The sequence below is a fragment of the Dendrobates tinctorius genome, unplaced genomic scaffold (genome assembly GCF_039654945.1).
Source record: "Dendrobates tinctorius isolate UK_male_01 unplaced genomic scaffold, ASM3965494v1 ptg000028l, whole genome shotgun sequence".
Taxonomy (NCBI): Eukaryota; Metazoa; Chordata; class Amphibia; order Anura; family Dendrobatidae; genus Dendrobates; species Dendrobates tinctorius.
In genome coordinates this window covers 47,281,797-47,304,723 of record NW_027361696.1, presented here as the reverse complement: position 1 = coordinate 47,304,723, position 22,927 = coordinate 47,281,797, and the positions used below count along the sequence as shown (strand labels likewise).

The 22,927-nt window shown below is 46.4% G+C and overlaps 1 long non-coding RNA gene across 1 annotated transcript in view; it reads left to right on the top strand.

Moving 5' to 3' along the window:
- Positions 1-17,425, top strand: part of LOC141085346 (uncharacterized) — a 108,455-nt gene extending 91,030 nt beyond the window's left edge. Inside the window, exon 3 of the long non-coding RNA XR_012231283.1 lies at positions 17,230-17,425. This is a non-coding gene — a long non-coding RNA (uncharacterized lncRNA). The remainder of the gene's footprint in view (positions 1-17,229) is intronic.
- Positions 17,426-22,927: the final 5,502 nt, after the last annotated feature.

Genomic DNA, 22,927 nt, shown 5'->3' with positions numbered 1-22,927 from the left:
ATCTTTTGGCATGAATATCAGAGGCAGAGACCCAGGAATTATCCTCCTGACCATAACCCTTCCACTTAACCAAATACTGGAGTCTCCGTCTAGCCAGACGGGAATCCAGAATTTTCTCTACCTCATATTCCAAGTTACCTTCAACCAATACAGGGTCCGGAGGTGCCACCTCAGGCACAACTGGCTCAACAAACCTCTTCAACAAGGACTTATGGAACACATTATGGATCTTAAATGTGACAGGAAGAGCCAAACGAAAAGAGACCGGATTAATAATCTCCAAAATCTTGTAAGGTCCAATAAATCTAGGCTTAAACTTAGGAGAAGCCACCTTCATAGCAATATTTTTTGATGATAACCACACCATATCACCAATCTTAAACTGGGGACCAATGGTCCTATGTCGGTTGGAAAACCGCTGGGCCTTTTCCTGGGAGAGAGATAACTTTTCCACCACTTGGTCCCAGATCTGGTGCATTCTCTCCACCACAGTGTCGACACCTAGGCAGGCAGAAGGCTCCACCTGCCCTGAAGAAAATCGAGGGTGAAAACCAAAGTTACAAAAAAAAGGTGACATCAAAGTGGCAGAACTAGCTCTATTATTCAAAGCAAATTCGGCCAAGGGCAAAAATGAAACCCAATCATCCTGATCAGCGGAAATAAAACATCTCAAATACGACTCCAAGGTCTGGTTTGTTCTCTCTGTCTGCCCATTGGTCTGAGGGTGAAAAGCAGATGAGAAGGACAACTGAATTCCCAACTTGGAACAGAACGTCCTCCAAAATTTAGACACAAATTGAACTCCTCTGTCAGATACAATGTTCTCAGGAATCCCGTGCAGGCGAACCACCTGTTGCAAAAACAGAGGCACCAACTCAGAGGAAGATGGCAACTTAGGGAGTGGTACAAGATGAACCATCTTAGAGAACCTATCACAAATCACCCAAATAACAGTCATTCTTTGAGAGACCGGCATATCAGAGATGAAATCCATTGAAATATGGGTCCATGGCCTCCTGGGGACCGGCAAAGGCATCAACAACCCACTAGAGCGAGAACAAGATTTAGACCGGGAGCAAGTCCCACAGGATTGCACAAAATTCCTGACATCATGAGACAAGGTGGGCCACCAAAAAGTGCGACTCACCAGATCTCTAGTACCAAAAATACCTGGATGACCAGCCAATGCAGAGCAATGAACTTCAGACATCACTCTCTTCTTCCACTGGTCAGGAACATACAACTTTCCACTGGGGCAACGCTCAGGTTTGTCCTCCTGGAACTCTTGTAGAGCAAGTCTCAAATCGGGCAAGATGGCAGAAAGAACTACCCCTTCGCCTAAGATGGTGGCAGGCTTGGTCACCACAGGAGAATCAGCAAAGAAACTCCTAGAGAGGGCGTCTGCCTTGACATTCTTAGTTCCAGGAAGGAAAGAGACCACAAAATCAAAACGTGTAAAAAACAAGGCCCACCTAGCCTGTCTAGGGATCAAGCGTTTAGCCGACTCTAGGTAAATCAAATTTTTGTGGTCAGTGAGGACCACAACTTGATGTTTGGCTCCCTCCAACCAATGTCTCCACTCCTCAAATGCCCATTTCATGGCCAACAGTTGCCGATTCCCCACATCATAGTTACGTTCAGATGAAGAGAACTTACGGGAAAAGAAAGCACAGGGATTCATTTTAGATGTTGCCGGATCCTTTTGGGACAACACCGCTCCTGCACCAATCTCAGAAGCATCCACCTCTACCTGGAACGGGAGTGAGACATCAGGTTGCCGCAGAACCGGGGCGGAGGTAAATCTACGCTTCAGCTCCTGAAAGGAAGCAACCGCCTCCGGAGACCAATTCAACACATCCGCACCCTTCCTGGTCAGGTCAGTCAATGGTTTGGCAATACTAGAAAATTTTGCTATAAATTTCCGATAAAAATTAGCAAAACCCAAAAACTTCTGGAGGGACTTCAAAGAAGTGGGCTGAACCCAATCATAAATGGCCTGTACCTTGGCCGGGTCCATTTCAATAGTTGACGGAGACAAAATAAATCCCAAAAAAGAAATTCTCTGTACTCCAAAAAGGCATTTTGATCCTTTGACATACAGAGAATTCTCTCTCAAGATCCGGAACACAGTCCGAATATGTTCCACATGAGAATCCCAATCCTTGGAGAAGATCAAAAAATCATCCAGATAGATAATCAAAAATTTATCGACAAAGTCTCGGAAAATATCGTTCATGAAGCACTGGAAGACAGAAGGGGCATTAGTGAGCCCAAAAGGCATCACCAGGTACTCAAAATGTCCCTCCGGAGTATTAAACGCCGTCTTCCATTCATCCCCCTGCTTAATGCGGATAAGATTATACGCCCCCCTGAGGTCAAGCTTGGTAAACCAGCAAGCACCTCTGACTCTAGAGAATAGATCCGAAATCAGGGGTAACGGATACTGATATTTAACAGTAATTTTATTGAGGGCACGATAATCAATACAAGGCCTTAAAGAACCATCCTTCTTGGCCACAAAAAAAAAAACGGCACCTAAGGGTGAAGAGGATGGTCTAATATGACCCTTCTCCAACGCCTCCTTAATATAGGACCGCATAGCCTCGTGCTCGGGTACAGATAAATTGAAGAGCCGACCCTTGGGAAATTTACACCCCGGGTTTAGTTCAATAGCACAGTCATAGCTCCTATGAGGAGGCAAGGATGCAGACTCATTCTCACTAAATACATCATAGTAGTCCGCCAAATAGTCAGGAACCTCATGCGACTGAGGAGAGGTGGAAAAAACCGGAGCCTCACTAAAGGTACACCGGCAACCCCAACTCACCACAGACACAGACTTCCAATCCAAAACTGGATTATGAATCTGCAACCAGGGAAACCCCAGAACAACGGCATCATGCAGACCATGCAACACCAAAAATCTGCAATTTTCTTGGTGGTCTGGGGCGACCCGCATGACCAACTGGGTCAAAAACTGAGGTTTATTTTTAGCCAGAGGGGTAGCATTAATCCCCCTCAAAGGGATAGGCGTCTGCAGAGGTGTCAAAGGAAATCCACAACGTTTAGCAAAATCCAAGTCCATTAGGTTTAGCGCTGCTCCCGAATCCACAAAAGCCTTGGCGGAAAATGTGGACAGGGAACAGATCAGAGTAATCGCCAAAAGAAACTTAGGCTGAACCCCACCAACAGAAAACGTGTGTGCAAAGCGTTTCTCACGTTTAGGACAAACAGAAATAACATGTGAGGCATCTCCACAGAAAAAACACAGCTTATTACGCCTTCTGAATTCCTGACGTTGCACCTTAGACAAAACTCTATCACATTGCATAAGTTCAGACGTCTGTTCAACCGGCGGCAACACCTCTCGTGTAATCCTGCGTTCACGTAAACGCCGATCAACCTGAATGGCTAAAGACATAGAATCGTCCAGACCAGAGGGAACAGGAAATCCCACCATAGTATCTTTTACGGCTTCTGACAAACCCTTCCGAAAGAGAGCAGCCAAGGCACTATCGTTCCAGGTAGTAAGGACCGCCCACTTTCGGAACTTTTGACAGTACAACTCTGCAGATTCTCGACCCTGGTTCAATGCTAACAGGGTCTTTTCAGCCTGATCAATAGCATTAGGTTTGTCGTACAGCAACCCCAATGCTTGAAAAAATGCGTTCACATTAGTCAGAATAGGGTCATCTGGTTTCAAAGAAAACGCCCAATCCTGGGGATCGCCACGCAGCAAAGAGATGACAATTTTAACCTGCTGCGTGGGGCTCCCTGACGAGTTAGGCTTCAAAGCAAAAAATAATTTACAATTATTTTTGAAACTCAAAATTTAGATCGATCCCCAAAAAATACATCAGGTGTGGGGATCTTTGGTTCAACAGCATGTGAACGAGCAAGATAGGCGGAAATTCCTCGCACTTCAGCAGCGAGCTGCTCCACACGATCAGACACTTGCTTTATCTCCATTGAGAGAAAAAAAAATTCCCCCTATGGCCTCAGAGATAAAGAGGAAAGAATATACAAACACCCCTTTTTTTTTTTTTTTTTTAAACACAATTCTTTCCTGCTATTGAGTACCCCAGGATCTGCGGTTTGGTGGGTGATTCTGTTATGATTGAGTCACCGTAGGAGGCAAAAACAGAAAAGCCAGCTAAGTCCTGAAAACCAGAGAAGTTGGCAACTATCAGATTGCAGACCCCTGACCCTATCAACACAACTAGCAGTAGCCGTGGGAGGTTCCTACGATGCCCTAGACCCCTCGATCACAGCCGGAGAGATACATAAGCCTAAAGAAGGAAAGGGGAAATCTAACTGCCCCAGAGCAGACCCCAAAGCAATAGGCAGCCCCCCACATATAATGACGGTGAAGCAAGATGAAAACACTTACACAGACAGAAACACAGGCTGAGCAAAGACGGGGCCCAAAAACTACCTAGAAAGGAACGGATAGGAAGGCTGCTGTCTGCAATCTGCCAAAACCCTATAATAGCCAACAAGCTGATATAAAAATGGCCCTGAAGCAACTAAGCTTCAAAAACTAAACCAGCACTCAGGTACTTTCAGAAGACAGAGCTCACGGAACACTGCACACTCCAGCAGGGAGTGGCAGAATCCAAAAAGCAAGAAAAACAAAAACAAAACTTAGATGCAAAAGGCAAAACAGCAAACTTATCTTTAGGAGAGCAGGAATCAGACTGGTGTCCAAGAGTCCACAGAGAAATCTCCCGCTGGGCAGAAAGGGCGTAGTCTGCCTTAAATCCAGTCAGTGACTCCACTCAGCCAATCGTCTTCATTAGTCCCAGGTGCCTGATAATCAGGCTCACTACCTTCCTTCACTAGAATAGGGAGTTCACTAGGCCTCATGACGGAGGGGAAAATGAACTCACAACAGCTGCTTAAGCACGGAAAGGGCAGCGGAAGCTGTAGCTGACTTTCTAAAATGGGCACACAGGTGGTGTACTTTGACAAGCAGATCCAGCAGCTCTGGGTAGGTTTTGAGAAACTGCTGAACCACGAGATTAAGCACATGGGCTAGGCATGGTACGTATGTGAGCTCGCCTCGCCTCAGAGCCACCACCAGGTTCTGGCTATTGTCACACATGAACATGCCTGGCTGTAGGTTCAGCGGTGTTAGCTACAGATCTGCCTTCTCTTTCAGAGCTGTCCACAACTCTTTAGCATTGTGCGGTTTGTCACCTAAGCATATTAGCTTCACCACAGCCTGTTGATGCTTGGTTGAGGCAGTGCTGCAGTGCTTCCAGATTGTGACTGATGTGGTCATTTCGGAGATGGAGGCTGAAGAGGAGGAGGGGGATGTTCAGGAGCTGTAGACTGTGGGGGCAACCCTGATTGACCTAGGGCCTGCAATCCTCAGCATTGGGAGGAAGTGTTCCATCCCAAGGTCCAACTGGGTCCCGGCTTCCACTATGTTAACCCAGAGTGCAGTCACCCTGCCCACAAGCACTTGTCCACGTTTCTGTGGTTAGATGGATTTTCCCAGTAACAGTATGGTTGAGGGCACTGCTAATGATGTGGGACACGTGCTTGGGTAATGCGGGGACGGCACACCGGGAGAAATAGTGGCGGCTTAGGACCGAGTACTGAGGGACAGCTGCCGCCATCACACTGCGGAAAGCTTCCATCTCTAGAAGCCTAAAAGGCAACATTTTGAGTGCAAGCAGTCGCAAAATATGGGGATTTAGTAGTGTGGCCTGAGGGGCGTTTTCTGCGTATTTGCGCTTGCGTTCCAAGGACTGGGGTATGGACAACTGAACACTGCACTGGGACAAGGATGTGGACGTGCTTGTTGATGGTGCTAGTTGAGTATGTGAAGGGCAGGAGGCATCCTTCCATGCACCATTGGCTTCCACCAACAACAGCGGAAGAAGCAGTGATGTTACCAGCAGTCACAGTCCCTGGATCCTGGGGTATGACCCACAAAGTCGGGTGCTTTGCTGCCATGTGCCTGATCATGCTGGTAGTTTTGCTACCCTTGCTGATGCTGGCCTGGCAGATGGTGCAAATTGCTTTTTTGGGTCTATCGGCAGAGTCTTTAAAAAGCAACCAGACTCTGAAAGACCTAACAGTTGTACTGGCAACTTCCGTCATGTTGTTGTTACAGGAAATGGTTGCCCACCTTCTGTCTGCTGCCACTACACTGCTTCTTCCTGCCTGTTGGGGTAATATGCCTCCCTCCCCCTGTGTGCTGCTGTCCTTGCTCTGCATGTCCTCCTGCTAGGTTGAGTCAGTTACTACATCATCCACCACCTCATCTTCCACTTCTGCACCCTGGTCCTCATCCTGACTTTCTGTCAATTGTGTCTCATCGTCCACCTCTTGTGACACTTTCCCACCATCGCCTTCATGTGACTGTGGCTGCTCAAATATTTGGGCATCGCTACCTGCGATCTCCTCTTGCCCCGCTTTAAGTGGACTGGGCAAGAGGCCCGAATCTATAAATGGAAAAGTGAACAGCTCTTTGGAGTTTCCAAGTGTTGAATGAGTTGTCTCCGGGCACTCGGCATTGTGGGAGGAAGGAGGATCAGGGTGAGGAATATGCTGTCCAGACTCACAGCTACTGATACTTGACTGTGTGGAAGACAGGGTGGTGGTGGTGGTGGCAAGGTGACTGGAAGCATTATCTGCTATCCAACCAACTTTTTGACACTTTACTTGGTTCAATACTGGTGTGCTGCGGTCCCCTTGTAATTGGGACAGGAAGGTCAGGCGAGAAGATAAGGGTGTTTGTTGTGGCACAATTTCAGCTTGCCCACGGCCTTGGACTATGAATTCACCATCACCATCACATCTAGTTCCCCGTCCCTTGCCACGCACCTTTCCCATTTTAAATGGATAACAATATTTTCCACATTCACTACAAATGGCTGAATTTGGAGCGATCTTATATGTGATCCGTGGATGGAAAACCGGTTTTAAATAGCTGGCCGTAGGTAACTATATGGCCAACAAACTGGTGTCAATAACTTCGCTAACACACTGCAAAAAAATTTAAATGGAGGCCAGAAATGGCAGAATTTTGAACACCCGTGTATGTGATCAGTGTGATGGACAAATGACACTTTTAAACAGATAGATTTTTAACTATGTAAAATGGAAAGGATCTGGCTGTATTCTGCAGTGCCAACAAGCAAGTGGAGCAGAAAAACGGTGTTCTCTGGATTGCTTTTTAAGCAAATAATCAGGATTAAGATGCAAAAAATTATTCCTGGCCCCTGCTACCTGAGGTTATGTCTATAAATATCTGTAAAAGCAGCAGCAGACAGAACTGTAATGAAACCTCTTGCTATATGCACTGCAGTCTGCCACATTCCCTGTCTGCCTTCCTAGCACTGATATCTATGCAGCTGGATTAGTCCTCAGAAGGAATATTAGTTGAGATGGATATGTGTAGAATACATTGTGGTATTCCTACACTAACTAATAAACAAGCAAATCTCTCCCTGGCTCAGCAGCAACTCTCCCAACACTGCCTGATTCCGTAGTAGACTGTGACGAGCATGGCGATGCCAGGTCTGATATATACAGATAACTGTCATAATCCAGTCCAGAGTTTGTTTTCTGCTGTCTTCTCTTTGGACTGGTCATGCGGGGGTTAAACTCCTCTGCCTCGTTCTGGAGTTGGCTGAGCTATTTCAGTCCTCTGCCGCCTGCGGGCCAGCATCAGCTATACTGCAGCTTCCAAGCTGGTGACTCTGACCTGTATTCCTTTAGTGTTCATCTTGCCTCTGATTTCCTGGACTTGTGTATGACCCAGCTTGATCTCTGGCCCTGCTTCTGGTTTTTCCGTTTCTGATACCACGCTTTCTGACTGGCTTTTGACCCTCTGACTTGTACCCTGACAATGGCTTACGTCTTATGTTTCTAATACCACGTTCCTAGTAGGTCCTGACTTCTCGCTTGTACCTGCCTACTTTCTGTCTCCTTTGCTACTTCTGCTCCTGACAGTTGCTGACTACGGCTAGTCTGACTTCTCTTTCACTACCTGTGACACCTGTGCTGTTGCTCTATGTAACTACGCTGTGTGTGTGAAACCTCTCTTCCCTCACCATCACCCTCTGGTGGAAGTTGCGCTGTATTACACTGCAGCAGCACGTTACAATGACGCTGTGCGGCCTACCAAACACTGTAATGCCACAACAAACATGAGCATTACAGTGTGAGGCAGACAATCCCTGCATGTTCACTGGCACACTAAAGATCGCCAAACATGCAGGGAGGGGACCCGAGCTCCCGCCGAGCAACTCTGGAAATTCTTGGCGAGCTCCGAGCTTCTCGAGCAGCGAGATGCTCGGGTGAGTACAGAGTAGTGGCGAGCATGTTATATAATAACGCACTTTGCTGTACCCCAAGTTTTACTATGATGTACCCTAATTAAGTAATATGGATACAGCAGTCTAAAACTTGGGGTACAGAAAAATTAAATCCTTTGACTTAAAATGCCGGACAGTGACACCATTTGTCAGTCTCATCATTCTATACCCAAAGTTCAAGGATCCTTCTCCAAAAACCCCATTTGTCAGTTTTTTTTTAGCATGTAACCCAAGTGTCGACCTCGTGAACTTGTATCCTGAAGTGTTGTTGTCATTGATCTGGACCTTCAAGTGTCTGCTTCATAATTCACCACTTATTAAAGCCATTAATATTTCATACATCCAATAGGAGAGAAAGGGAGACATAGAAACAGCAGTAGGAAAAAAGTTAAAACATATAGATGTATGTACAGATGTGAGATGGTGATACAAATTGGAAGCAGATTAGGCTACTTTCACACATCAGGTTTTCGGCGTCAGGCGCGATCCGGCGTCGTGCCGGAACGCCGGATCCGGCAAATGTTTAGTAAAACCGGATGTGACGGATCCGGTTTTCTGCCAGATCCGTCTTTTTCTTGACAGACAAAACCGGATCCGTCTCATCCGGTTCATCCGTTTTTCTATCCGTTTTTCGACGGATTACGCCGGATCCGGTTTTTAAAATTGACCCTTGTGGCCTTCCGAACGGGATTGGCTACTGGAAAACTATATATAGCATGTTCCTACAGCCCTTCTTTGACAGGTTGTAGAGGAGAAAGTGCAGGTTGGAGAGAAGAGCAAGTTACTGGCGAAGATGGATGTTGTCATTGGAAATATTTTGAAGAATTTGGCGGATTTTATAGCGAAGGCGAATCGTTTGAGGGTGATTGTTCTGGAGAAGGAGAGAGCGAGACAGCAGCGCATCAGGCATCGTAGACGACGTTTGTGGATCCACCCCATCACAGCCAAGAGAATGACGCGTGGGGTCTATTCTACACTCTGCATGGACCTTCGACGAAACCCGGATAAATTTTTTGGATATGTTAGGATGAAAATGGAGAATTTTGATTACTTGGTGGAGCGCATTGCACACCTCATAAGAAAAGCGGACACCTATTGCTGCTTCTCTGTTTCACCCGCAGAGCGTCTGATGGTGACTTTAAGGTAAGCCACATTTATTGGATGTGATCGCATCAGAGCACACTTTCACTGCAATCTTGTTGGTGGTAGTTTGTATCTCCAAGTGTTATAGCTCAGTTTTGGTATGTAATGCTGTGATTTAAAACTAATTTATTGTTTTTTAATTCCCCACAGATTTCTTGCAACTGGAGAATCCCTTTCGTCACTGCATTTCCAGTACAGACTCGGGATTTCCACCATATCTGGAATTGTGAAGTACACATGCCATGCACTGTGGGACTCCTTAGCTGAAGAGTTTTTACCAGAGCCCACAACAGAGAGGTGGATTGAAATTGCTGACAAGTTTCAACAGATATGTCAGTTTCCCAACTGCTTGGGCGCTGTGGACGGGAAACATATCCGGATTGTAAAGCCAGCTGGATCGGGATCGGAATATTTCAATTACAAGAAATATTTTTCAATTGTCCTCATGGCCATCGCTGACGCGGAATACAAATTTATTGCGGTTGATATTGGGGCCTATGGCCACTTCAATGACTCTCAAGTTTTCAAACTGTCTGCCATGGGGCGTAAACTGTATGGAAACACCTTCCAGTTCCCACCACCTAGACCGCTGCCGCAAACATCTGGTCCACCTATGCCATTTGTCTGTGTAGGGGATGAAGCCTTCCAGCTGTCAGAACACCTTTTGAAACCGTACTCTAGCAGAGGATTGACAAGACCAAAACGCATTTTTAATTACCGCCTCACAAGAGCAAGAAGAATGGTTGAATGTACCTTTGGTATTCTGACAGCCAAATGGCGGGTCCTATTGACTGCGATCAACCTCAAGACAGAAACTGTGGACGAGGTGATCAAAGCGTGCGTGGTACTCCACAATTTTGTTATCTGCAAGGAACCCATTTCCATTGAGGACACCTCTGAAGAAACCACCTTGCAAGATTACCATGACATTACCACTAGAAGTTCTGTGACGGTTTCAGTAATGAGGGACAATTTTGCACTATACTTTATGTCACCTCAAGGCAGAGTACACTGGCAGGATGACAGAGTGTGAAAGATTTGTGCCCTAACCAAACTTGTGTACCTCCTGTACCAACAGTATATACCTTTGCCAACCAAAGTTGGCTATCTTGTCATGGTCTCTATTTTTAGCTTTAGGCCACAGGTGTGTACCTGGTTGTGTTTTATGCAAAGTATTTCACCTTTTAACAAAAGTTGTGTACATTGTTAGGAAATCACCAACAATAAACACAACTTTTTAGGTGAAATACTTTGCTTCAAACACAACCAGGAACACAACTGTGGCAAAAAGCTAAAATTTACCCACAGTTATATACCTAGTTTTGAATACCATTTCACCTTTTAAATACCCTGTATATAACCTTTTTCGCCGCAGAAAGAAATGACAGACAACCAGTGTAAAATAATTTAACTTTTATTGAAAAATGTTTTTTTTAGTAAACTTTTTTAAAATTTTAATAAACTTGTTTAATAAAGCTTTGAAACCATAAAACTGGTCATTTTTATTTAAATACACACATTATAAATCTGTGTAGTGTGTGGTGGAAATACTGCTGGAGGGGCTGCGGGACACTTCGACACTGGGAGTGTGGAGAGAGGACTGGGATCGTGGTGGGGAAGGAACAGTTAGAGGTGAAGGTGTGGAAAAAACTACAGAATGGGTGGACATGTGGGAAGCAGAAGAGGTGGTGGGTGGTGGAGAGGAGGGTTGGGCAGGGACTGTAGGAGCAGATGATGTTGATGGCAAGTTGTATGGGGAAGGAGTTTGGTACGGGGCAGGTTGCTGGAAGTGGGAACATGTCTGGTACGGGGCAGGTTGCTGGAAGTGGGGAGATGTCTGGTACGGGGCAGGTTGCTGGAAGTGGGGAGATGTCTGGTACGGGGCAGGTTGCTGGAAGTGGGGAGATGTCTGGTACTGGGGAGGTTGCTGGTACTGGGGAGTTTGCAGGTACTGGGGAGGTTGCTGGTACTGGGGAGGTTGCTGGTACTGGGGAGGTTGCTGGTGCTGGGGAGGTTGCTGGTGCTGGGGAGGTTGCTGGTGCTGGGGAGGTTGCTGGTGCTGGGGAGGTGGTTGGTATGTAATAGGAGGGGGAGGATGGAAAGTGGCTGGAGGGGGTGTAGATGTAATAGGAGGGGGAGGATGGAAAGTGGCTGGAGGGGGTGTAGATGTAATAGGAGGGGGAGGATGGAAAGTGGCTGGAGGGGGTGCAGGTGGAGGAACTACTGTGGTGGGAGGAGGAGGTTGGGAGGTAACTTGCTGGAGAGCAGCGTGGCATGAATGCATTACATGCATCTGCTGGGCAGGAGAGAGCGTTTCCATGCGCTCCACAACAGACCTGAAAAAGGTGTGGTTTGGCGAAGATCTTGCTTCTGAATGCATGGTTTGCAGAAGTGTCTTCACCTCCAGAATGCTGGAGTTGATCTGCTGATAGCCTGCGGAGATTTGCTCTGACAAGACTTTTAGACAGTTCTGGAAAGATGCATTCAGATGCAAGAACTCTGGCGCATAAGTCTTTTCCTGACCCCTCTGCCGCTGCCGCCCAGTACCCGCAGGTGTACTAGAGGTGGCAGGGGCAGAAGGGTGGGGTAAAGGGAAAGCGATCTCCTCACCAGCAGCTTCATGTAATGTAGGCGGCCACGATGCTCCTGTGCTGGTGGATGGGACAGATGGGTCGAATGTGTGGGAAGGCTGGGAAGGTGCAGATGTACCGGGGCGGTCGAAGTGTCCCTCGGTGCCGGTCTCCTCAGGGATCGCCTCAGAAGGGTCCAATCGTGCAGGCTCCCGAGTGCTGCTCACCGTGCTGTGGAATAAAGAGAAAAAAAAACAATTAAAATAGTGACATGGTATGGCCCTGGCTGAAAAAAAAAATGTTACATCTAAACATTTTTTTGTCACATGTGGTGTGTAATATTTACCTTCTGGTGAGCATTGTCTCCCGGAGGAACGACAGGGCTCGTGCGTACTTGTACTTGCTCCTGCGTCCTCCAGATCCACTCGGGGCCCGCATCTCTTTATTGAACTCCTTCTTGAAACGATCCCTCACAGACCGCCACCGCTTCACAATTCTCTCCCCTGAAACGAGAAAGGACAAAGTGGTTAGTATACAACATCAGTGTTTCCCAAACTCCAGTCCTCATGGTCCCCAGGGGTCATGTTTTCAGGATGTCCAAAGTAAATAGAAATCCTGAACACATGATCCGTGGGGACCACGAGGACTGGAGTTCGGGAAACACTGGTTTAAATCAAGCAACCGGTACTGTATATACTTACGCTCTTTAATCTGGGCCCGAGCTTCGAGGTCCTCCCAGCGGTCCACAAGGAGCGAACAGATTTCCTCCCAGAGTCGTCGGGTAACGATCAGGTCAGCGTGGCGGCGGTCAGCCATATTCCAGAGCGGCTCCCTTTCTCTGACGAGATCGATGAGGCGGTCCACATCAATCCCTCCATCCTCACCGTCAGAGTCGGGAGCACGCTGTGAAGGCTGTTAAAGAAAAAGACAAAAATAACATAATTAGCCTCCACAAAAGAAATGAAATAAAAAGTGCAAAAAAAACAAAGCAAAAATATTTATACTTACACGCTGGTGACCGCCGCGTTGCTGTCGCCGACGACCCTGGGAGGCACTGCGAGGACCTCTTGGCCGAGCACCAGATTGGGAAGACTAGAGAAGAAAACAAAAAATGTTATGTCTTTGGATGTAGGCATTTGTTTGCTGTGTGTGGTCTGCAGAACATTGTTTTCTATGTGTTGTGTGTAGTGTGATGTTGTGTTTCTGCGTTTGATGCAAAAAACTTACCAATTGTGAGCCCACTCCAAGTGTCTGTCCACCCCTTCCTTCTTCTTCTGGGAGCTCCTCTTCATCTTGTGATTCCTGTTTTGAAATAAAAGGCAATGAATACACATATATTACAGAGATGATGGATTTTGGAAATAAAAACTTACCGTCAAACGCTGACGATGCGAGAGAGGGCTCCCAGAAGATGTGCTGTCTTCCTCATGGCCAGACTCCATGGCTGTGGGTGGTGTTTCTGCTGCTGCCATTGCTGCTGCTGCTGCTGCATCTATTGGGCGGCTGTTGAATAAAGAGAAACAAAGGGCCAATGAATATCTTGATATTCCATAGCCCTAGTTTGGAGGAATGGGGGATTTGATAATTACCGTCTCTCATCTGCTGCTGGACTCCCCTCCCGTTGTTCAGCATGCTGCTCCATTTGGGGTGGTGCTGATGGTGCTGCTGCTGCAGATGTCTGCTGCCTTCTCCTGCTCCTGGTTCTTGGCTTGGGTGGCATGTTGGGTGTGGCTGAGGGTCCCATTGTCTTGCTTTTATATATGTCCTGTGGGCAGAGCTACTGAGCATGCTCAGACCAAAGAAACCGGATCCGGCCGCCGGATCCGGCTGTCGCCGGATCAGGCGCATTGCGGCGCTCATAGGCTTTCATTGTATGAAAAAGCCGGACACGCCGGATCCGGCGTGTCCGGCTTTTTCGCCGGAGACAAAAAACGTTACAGTAGCCGTTTTTTCCAGACGCCGGATCGCGTCACATTGCCGGATCCGGCGAAAATCGGATGAAACGCATGGCCATCCGGCTCGATCCGGCTCTAATGCAAGTCAATGGGGGGGAAACCGGATCCGGCATTGCATTTCGCCGGATCCGGTTTTAGTCAAAAGCGCCGGATCGCACCTGACGCCGAAAACCTGATGTGTGAAAGAGGCCTTACTTCTTCCGTTGCTTTGTTTTATTAAATCTATAGCTAAAAGATGCAGAAAATAACTTGTTTATAATGTATCAATAGTTTAAGGTTTATATTAAATTAACATATTTGGGATAATTCTATTGGTGTTGAATTGAATAATAATGAAGGCACTTTGATTATTCAATGAACCTAACCTTGAGACACAATGGACTCTGCAGAGATCACACTTTTACCCAGCTTTGTATTTCCATCAGCAACTCCACATGAGAAGAGGAGACCATGGGATGATGACTCTTCAGTTCACACTTCACCACATGTGGCTTTTATTCTACCATTATCCAGAAATGTTTTAGAGAACCTCCTATCTCTGAATTTAGCAGACATTTTTGAAATTTGATCATTGGAAGTTATAGTCACTTAAAATCTGACATAGCGATCACTAGCGGGCTGGGGTATGCTCGCTTGGCAGCGATATTGGAACACACAGGAGCAGATTCCTTTTAAACAAGTCCAAAGCTCTGGTTTATTATAGCCTCATAAACCACTTTATAACCCCTGGTAGGCATGTGAACAACACAGAACCCACAAACAGTCTATTCCAGTCTTGTTCTGTTCATACAGTTCCAATGCTTGACGTCCGTCAGGACACCATGCCCCACGCTCTTGGTTACATGGCTAACAGCACCTTGGGTTTTCCCAGCTGGGCTTCCTCTGGTTCCTGTCCATACTCCAGACCCTTGGTATCTCCTGGACACTCAGGAGCTCCAACCAGCTCCAGTCTCACACATGGACTTCTACTGTATGTATCTCCTCCACTTGAAAACATGACTGAGCTGATGGGTTACATCAATGAGGTGCTCGTTAAGGGAGGCGATCACCATAATTGTAAACGTAGGCGCCATGTTGATGACACAACTATAATAGGTTGGGTGTCATCTTCATCAATAATTCTTACTAATGAGCAGTATTATGCATTTATGCACGTCACACCTTGTACGATGTAGCACTATGCATTGCTATGTATTTGGTATATTATGATTTATATCTGCAGTCACTTGTACTTTTGTTAGTGATGTACAATTATGTCTACAATTAATGCACTTTATGTATCTGATCTGTGCAATAAACACAATGAGATCATTTCACACTGCAACCAAAGCTTTGCCAAATGGGCCAATAACAGCAACAATTTTTGCACTTTATTGACCTGGAGAGATGCATCTCTATCTATCTATCTATCTATCTATCTATCTATCTTTCATCTATTTATCCATCCTCTGTCTATAATCTGTCTATCTATTTATATATCTATTGTCTATCATCTATGTTTAAAAATAGATAAAAATTGATAATGAACACAACACATACCTATACTAATATTAGCAAGGGTCTTGTAAGGAGAAACGGGGACCTATCAGGAAAGTCTTCAGCCAAAGACACATTTCTTGTACTGTTGGTCAGTTTGCACTGTGTATCAGAATCGAGAAGATAGATGACAGATAAATGGATAAAAATATATCCAGGCATATGACCATGGAAAGAGATTTGGAGGGAAGCTCATTACTAAGTTGTTTTCTTTGGGTCTTCACCTACTGAATAGACTTGTTATGTAAATCAGTTTTACTCTACCTGATACCAAAGATGAAGGAGACAATGACAAGACACCCCTTCCCTCCTACCCAGTCTGATATAGAGGAGTGACTTCTCTCTGCCCTCATACATTCTCCTAGAGAAGACCCTGGTGAACTCTTCTGCTCCTACAGCTGTAGTCAGAAGAAACAAGATGGCGAAGTCTACAACACCTAAATCCCTCACCATCGACTGCGTTGATAGTACAGATGAAGTGGAAGTAATTGTAACCTTACGAAACACACAAATACCAGGGAAGGAGGTTGCTGAACACCTAAGACGCTTCTGCACTGTCTTGAAAGGTCCCACTAAGGCCCTCAATAGTTTTGGATTTTGGACTGGGAATTGGTCTGTGCTGGTCAGACTGAGAAAAGACGATTCTTCATCTGATGGTCTTTTGCATCTACCAGAAAGATGCACATTGGGAGAATCAGATGCCATAATTTCATACTGTGATACATCATTGAGTGAGAAGAATGTGGACCATAAGGAGGGCTACAGAAGACCGTTCTGCTACAGCTGCCTCATGCTAGGCCATCATTCAGAGGACTGTCCTGACCTCCAGGAAGACTGGGAGAGGAGATCCAAATCTAAGAAGCATCGGAAGAAGAACAGTAACAGGTAAGAGGACAGTGCACTCCACCAGTCATCACAGAGGCCTCCAAATCCTAGATATGTTTATTGGATGTTTTTGGTTATTTCTTCTATTTGTTTATTTTTCTTTCTTAGAAGAGACAACCAAAAACATCCAATAAAAATAAACAAAGTGATATAACAAATTCAATATGTCTGTTGTTGGGACAATTAAGCGACAACCAACTTGACGTTCAACTTCTATTTACTGTATTTTTTGGGGAACTACAAATCTTATCTATTGTGCACAATGAGTCAAAACTGATCGGGATGAGGTTGGCTGAATATATCTTGCTACAGTCATTAATATTATTGAAGCGAATGACATCTAAAATGGGTTATTGCAGAAAAACTGTCTAGAACATTTTATATCCATAGATACATCTGAGAAAGTTGAGGAAAAGGAGAAAAACAAGTACCAAAGAGCTTTAAAATATACATTTTCAAGCTTATTAGGCAGACTAAGTGTACAGTGTACGGCTTGCAAGATCCTGGGTTCAACACCTGAAATGATCAGTGTCCTACAAAGTCCATGCCAAAGAGGAAAAAAATAGGTGTCACTCTGTGATGTAGCATTGGTACCTGGGCCCATTGAAGCTTCTAATCGACGCAAAACAGCCGTCCTCCGCTACACCTTCAAGCCTGCAACCATGCACCACTTGTATTGAATAAAGGATTGTTTTACTGCATCACGGAGTGCTACCTATTTTTCGTCTTTGGCCTGGAATTTGGCAAAGTTTTGCCTATACATTTCATAGAGGTGTGATATCTACATTTTATCCTTATTTTTCACAGATAAAATGGCAATTTCCTTGTGGAGGATATGATGGAAGAACCGGTGGCGTCAAAATTAGAACACTCCTAATTCCGGATCAGAGCTCTACTAAGATTCTCTGCCAGTTTTACCCAAAACAATTCAGCTGTGAATACATCAGGCACCTGGACATAAAAAAACTGCACATTAGTGACCAGTAGTTTTCTTTTGTGTGTGTGTGGGATTGCAGTGATGGAATTTGGTTCTTCTGTATATCCTGATTATTTTGTAAAACTTTTTTATTTAATAAAACTTGAATTTAAAACAAAAATATTTCATTCTTGTTACAACTTCACATTTGTCCAAAGTCTTTCTCTGTTAAGATTAGAATTGACCTATTGGTATTTCTTGTTTATAATTTACTTTGGGTACAGTGATGGGGGTGTGAATACTCCCAGGCTTTTAAGTGTATATTTTCTTACTACAAGCAGCCATAATACAATGAAACCTAATGAGTATTTTTTTTTATCTCCTACATTCTTCCAGCTATATCATGCATATTGGAGCTGCTCTCCTCTTCAGTACCTGTCTATACACTACATGTGTTCCCAGGTCCCTCACTGATAATCTGTTGCAGATTCATCTCCAGATCTTTATTTTAAAAAGAGAATCACATGTTTTTCTTTCTAAAAACAATATGCAAATGTGATATTTCTGGATAGTATGTAAACCCTAAAATATTTGGTCACCACCGTCCCTTAAGGTACTGTCACACTTAGCGATGCACCAGCGATCCCGACCAGCGATATGATGCGGTCAGGATTGCTGGTGCATCGCTAAGTAGTCGCTAGTGAGCTGCCACACAGGCAAATCTCACCAGCGACATCGCAGGGGTCGGGGGTCGCTACTTACCTGTCAGACGAGGCGATCCTGACGTCCTCCCGCTCACCTCCATGCATCGCTCGTCTCCACAGCAGGAAGCCCCAGCAGGAAGCTGACGACGAGAAGCGGCCCAGGCCGTTCTCGCGCGATCAGCGATAACCAGCGGGGGAGCGGTCGGAGGTAAGTATCAGACATTGCGATATCGCTAGCAATATCGCTATAACGTCACAAAAACCAGTGACGTTATAGCGATATTGCTAGCGATATCGCTTAGTGTGACAGGCCCTTTAGTGTCTACATTAGTATATTTCTGGGTCTCTCGAAGAACTGAAGAGCCCTCCATGCAAGGAGAGATAGAGAGAGAGAGATTTTTATTTTGCTGGCAGGACGGGATTTGAGGTTAAATATCATGCAAACAAAGTCTTCCGGGCATGCTTAGTATAAAAAGGCAGATCCATTGGCGGATTCCGTCAATTAACGGTTGTCAATGGATCCGCCGCCCATAGGCGTCCATGGCGGACAGCGACGGATCCGTTGCTATCCGCTGTTTTAACGCACACAAAAAACGTTTCATTGTCCGTCCACTCAAGAGAGCGGATGCCAAAATTATGATGGATCCGTCAAAAAACGGATGCAACGGATGGCCATCTGTCAAAATCCGCCGCAATGCAAGTCAGTGGGAAAAAAGTGGATCCACCAAAAAAAATGGCGGATCCATTTTTTCTGCAAAACGGCGGATTTTGACTGACATCAAAAAACTGAAGTGTGAAACAGGCCTTAAGGTAAACTTTGTCCCTTGTGCTTCTAGAGAGTTGCTGGATCCTTTTTTTTCACAAAATGACAGATTGTGACTTATGGCAAAAAACTCATGTGTGAAAGAGGCCTTAAACTTTGTCTTCAATGCACCAGTAAGTTTTGGGTATATGGATCTTTGACAAATCTATTAGCTCAATTGAATGATAATGGAGGAACTGGTATCATCCAGTTGACTTAATAGAATTATGCACAGGAAACAATACTCTGCAGAAATCACACTTGTCAGGAGCTTTGTAATCCCATCAGCAACTCTGCATGAGAAGAGACATGAACATCCCTAGAATCCACCCAAGCCAACTGTACACACCACGCATTTCATATGTAGATGACCTGGTTAATTGTATAGGAAGGGTGAGTGAAGTAAAATGGATACAAAATAAGCTAAAGATCACTGTATATATTTTAGATTTCCTTATCCAAACTCAATAAATTGTTCACAACATAATATGAATTTGTGGTGTCCCAACGCTTCCTTGACATGAAACATAATATAGCTGAAACTCTGGGCTAGCTGCGACATTGGACATAATGGTGGTAGCTATTGTACACCAAAAAATCAATGCTTAGCATTAAAATATTTTAAGGCAAAAATTATTATTGGGAAATACTGTTGTAAATTCTGGTAGTGAGTGTGCTGCAAAACTTAGCCAACCAGCCCCATAGGCTTCTATATACTATAATGCACTCCCCATAGGCCCCTATACATAGTATAATTCACGTCCCATATGCTTATGTAGTATAATACACTCCCCATAGACCTCTATGTATTGTATAATGCACTCCCCATTGGCATCTATATAGTATATTGCACTCCCCAAAGACCTCAATAAATAGTATAATGCATGCCTTATAAGCCTCTATATAGTATAATACACTCCCCATAAAAATAAAATACTCACCTCTCCTCCTTGCTATCCCAATGCTCAGAGTGCCTGCACCATGTAGTTACAACATCGTTCGCTGTCACAGTGACACCAGACACAGATTGGAATTGTTAGGCATCAGGTTCCTGCCACTGCACAGCAGGAATCCAGAGCCTTGCACTCAGCGGTCTCCTATTCTCCTTCAGCCACAGAGGAGCCTGCTCAGCAGACTCGGTGTTCCCTGCACTCTGCTCAGACCAGCACTGTGGGCTTGCTGGCTACTGCCACCTCTGGTCCACATATAGCAACGCAGGCTGGCCAGCAGCGAGTCTCTCCAGGGGCTAAGTCCTCCTTTCGGTTCACTGAAGATGCCCGTGGAGTGATCTCCCTTTGGAGACCGAAGGTCACGTGCTCAGGTTCTGCTCCAGCTTGGATTGGTCCATCCGAAAGGCCAGGAAGGTCCTGGAAGCACGCGGCTATAAAAGGTTTGCATGGCCGCTTGGCCATGCGCTAGTATAGACTGCATTATCAGACTATGAGGAGTGAGTGTTGTATGCATGTATGAATGTCTCTGGTGAATGACTCATTAAGAAACCCCTACCCTTGGTATGCATGTGTTGTGCAGCCTAGCCTGTTAAGCGCCCAGGCTTAGGTGAAGGTAGGACAGAGTCTGAGACAGGCATCAGTCTCCACCAGTGGCTCGGCATGCCTCAGTGCACGTGCTCTACACTCCGTAATCAGCGTCTATAGCGGCGTCCGCAGTTGCGACGCCACGCGCTCAAAAGTTCTAGAGGGACTCTGACTCCGTGTCCTTGGGGCAGAGTTCTGTGACCACTTTCTGTGTGCTCTTTGGCCGGGCTCTGTGAGCTAAACAGACTCCGGCATTTACGTTCAGCAGTAGTGCGGCTCTGTGAGTTAACAGAGTTCGCTTCTGTTCACACTGGGTCACGTTAACCCACATGTGACCTTTCCTCACCACTTTATACTCCTGCCATTACCTAGCAGCAGTGTACCACCTCTGCATGGTGAACATCGAGCTGCGAACGCACCTACTATTATTTTACAATTTGTTGCGTTCCGCCAGCCCTAACATTATACTAGCGCCAGGGTCTGGCTAGTAATGGCGGATAAACAGCAACTACTGCAGCACATTCGGCAGCTGGGGGGCAGGTTGGCTGCTCTCGAGCGTTCAACCTCAGCTGCGAATGTTACTGCGGCCGCTGCTCAGGCAGCTGAGGAGGCTGTCTCCCGTATTCCCACTTCCATCCCTGCACCGATGTTATCCCACCTCCTGCTGCCCGAGAAGATCTCGGGTGTTAGTGCCTCCTGTAGGGGATTCGTGATCCAGTGTGCTATTCAGTTAAGGGCATGTCACACACAGCGATATCGCTAGCAATATCGCTATAACTTGTGACGTTATAGCGATATTGCTAGCGATACCGCTGTGTGTGATACTTACCTACAACCCGCTCCCCCGCTGGTTATCGCTGATCGCGCGAGAACGTCCTGGACCATTCCTCGTCGGTCACTTCCTGCGGCACTTCCTGCTGTGACGACGAGCGACGCGTGGAGCCGGGCGGGAGGATGCAGGATCGCCTGGTGTGACAGGTAAGTAGCGACCCCTGTCCCCAGCGATGTCGCTAGTGAGATCTGCCTGTGTGGCAGCTCACTAGCGACCACTTAGTGATGTACCAGCGATCCTGACCACGTCATACCGCTGGTCGGGATCACTGGTACATCGCTAAGTGTGACAGTACCTTTAGAGCTGCTGGCTGCGCGATTCCCCTCTGAGCGGGCTAAGGTCGGATTCATCATTTCCCTTCTGGCTGGCAGGGCTCTGGAGTGGGCCACCCCACTGTGGGAGCATGGTGACCCCACGATTCAGGAAGCCTCTCAGTTCCTAGGCTCTCTGAAGCAGGTCTTTCTGGGTCCATGGGTCACACACGATACCGTGCTCCAGCTGTTGGCACAGGGTTCGTCCCCAGTCAACCTGTATGCCATTCATTTTCGGACACTGGCTTTCGAGTTGGAATGGTCAGATAAGACCCTAACACCAATCTTTTGGAGGGGTTTGGCTGACCACATTAAGGACGCTCTGGCCACTCGGGAGGTTCCCGTCACTCTAGAGTAGCTTATTACCATCTCCACCCGTATTAATCTCCGCTTCTTAGAGCGAGGGTTGGAGCGCTCCCAGTCCAGACAGATTTGTAAGCTGGCTCCAACTTTCTCTAAACCTCTGGAGCCACCCGATCGAGCATCCGAGTCGTCGGTGGTTATGGAGGTACCTCACATGGGCTCTAAGTTCTACCCTGTTCGAACCCCCATAGCTCACGCTCACTGTCGACAGTCTGGTGACTTTGCCAATAGGTGTCCACAACGCTCGGAGATACGCCCGCGTCTAGTGGCAATAGCAGGAGGGTTACGAGACACCACACCATTTTCCTCCAAGTTAACCTTCAAGGGGGTGCTAGAGTTCGTCTCCTCCACTCTTGCTGTGGAGGTTTGCATAGATTCTGGAGCGGAAGGTAATTTTATGTCCTCAGCCTTTGCTCTTCAGCATGTGATCCCCTAGGTTAGGCTACCTCAGCCGGTCACCATCAGAGTGTTGAATGGCTCGACATTACACTCGCAGATTACCCATCAGACTGCTCCACTAATTCTCTCACTGTCTCCGTCTCATCACAAGACAGTGTCCCTCCTTATAATGCCCTAGGGTATCGATCAGGTTCTCTTGGGAGTTCCCTGGTTGTGTTGCCACTCTCCCCATATTGAGTGGTCCTCGGGGAGAATTCTTAGTTGGAGTAAGTCCTGTGAGAGTAGATATCTGAGCGAGAGCGTTCAGGTGGCCTCCACTGTGGCTCCCGCAAACCTCTCTTTGCTCCCTAAGCACTATCAGCAGTACGCAGTTGTGTTCTCCAAGAGAGCGGCAGAGACTTTCCCGCCGCACCGTCCCTACGACTGTCCTATAGCTCTCTTGCCTGGTGCAGAGCCTCCCCGGGGTCATGTGTATCCCCGTCTCTCCCGGAGACGAAGGCCATGTCACAATACATCAAGGACAATCTGTCCAGGGGATTTATTAGAATGTCAGTGTCACCAGCAGTGGCGGGATTCTTCTTTGTTCAGAAGAAAAGCGGTGAATTGCGGCCTTGTATCGATTATAGGGGTCTTAACGCCATTA